Genomic DNA, 240 nt, shown 5'->3' with positions numbered 1-240 from the left:
GGAAACTCGCGCTGCACAAATTATGAACAGAACGAAAGGAAACCCTATTTGACTACCTATTTCCATTATCCAGCCCAGAATATAACACAAATCCAACGCAGAAGTCTCAAGGCTCATTTAATTCACAATGGCTGGGTTAACAAGAAACAAGAAATTAACAAAGACACTTCACCAGCGTCTCCTTCAGGCCCAGCGAGGCAACGACTGCAGTGAATCACCGTGGAAAGTACTGTTTGGGTA

Source organism: Penaeus monodon, chromosome 23 (assembly GCF_015228065.2).
Source record: "Penaeus monodon isolate SGIC_2016 chromosome 23, NSTDA_Pmon_1, whole genome shotgun sequence".
Classification (NCBI taxonomy): domain Eukaryota; kingdom Metazoa; phylum Arthropoda; class Malacostraca; order Decapoda; family Penaeidae; genus Penaeus; species Penaeus monodon.
The sequence above is the reverse complement of the archived record's forward strand: the minus strand, read 5'-3'. Positions refer to the sequence as shown.